Raw genomic sequence first — 1057 nt, 5'->3', positions numbered from 1 at the left:
AAGATGCTGCTTTTTGTAAATCTTTTTAGCATGAATGGAAAATAGAATATGAGGCCAGACACAAGCTGTCATCTGAGATGTTGACATGCTATGTCCAGATCAATAATGACAGAAGCTTTCAGCTCTGCAGGAAGAATTTTCAACAGTGAGGACAGTTAAGAGGTATAAATTTCATCTCTATAGAAGAAAAGGAGTTATTCAGTATTATTCTACGCAGGAGTGGAAAATACTTCATTAGTGGTGAAAAAGTAAATTTTATATATACATACACACATGCAAGTATACTCATGTGTGTGTATTATGCATATATATATTTACTTTTACTTTTTAAAAAATAAGTTAATATTTTATTCTTAGGATATTTTTCAAAGAATGAAGAAGGCAATTATTAATACTACAGCACCAGAAAGGAATAACAAAGCACATTTTTCATTTTCCTTTACTTTTAAACTTCAAAGCCCTAAGCTAGTCAGAATCCCAAACTAAGTAAGAAATTAGCTTTCATTGAAATAAAATATACTCATTTTATTTTTGAACTTTTATATCATTCACTGAGCTTGTTTCTCTGGGACATAAAAAGATATTATTTTATTAACATTTATTTGCTTACATTTATTGAGTTTTGGCTATATCAGTATCTGATCTGATCCTCACAATGACTCTAGGAGATGGGTACTATTATTGATTTCATTACAGATAAGAAAACCTGGGCTCAAGAGATTAAATAATTTGCTCAGTCACAGAGGATTCTTAGGGCAGTAAAATTATTCTGTGTGATACTGTAATGGTTAATACAGGATAATATACATTTGACAAAACACATAGAACTGTACAACACAAACAGGAAACGCTAATGTAAAAGGAAGTTAATAATAGTATATCAATATTGGTTCATAACTAATATACCACACTAATGTAACATGTTAATAGGAGAAACTGTGTGTGAGTGGGGGGGAGGATATGGAAACTATCTGTATTTCTGCTCAATTTCTCTGTAAACTTAAAACTGTATAAATATAAATCTATTACTGAGAAAGACAGGAAAGGAGGAGGAAGG

Source organism: Galeopterus variegatus, unplaced genomic scaffold (assembly GCF_000696425.1).
Source record: "Galeopterus variegatus unplaced genomic scaffold, G_variegatus-3.0.2 Scaffold361, whole genome shotgun sequence".
In the NCBI taxonomy this organism is placed as follows: Eukaryota; Metazoa; Chordata; class Mammalia; order Dermoptera; family Cynocephalidae; genus Galeopterus; species Galeopterus variegatus.
The sequence above is the reverse complement of the archived record's forward strand: the minus strand, read 5'-3'. Positions refer to the sequence as shown.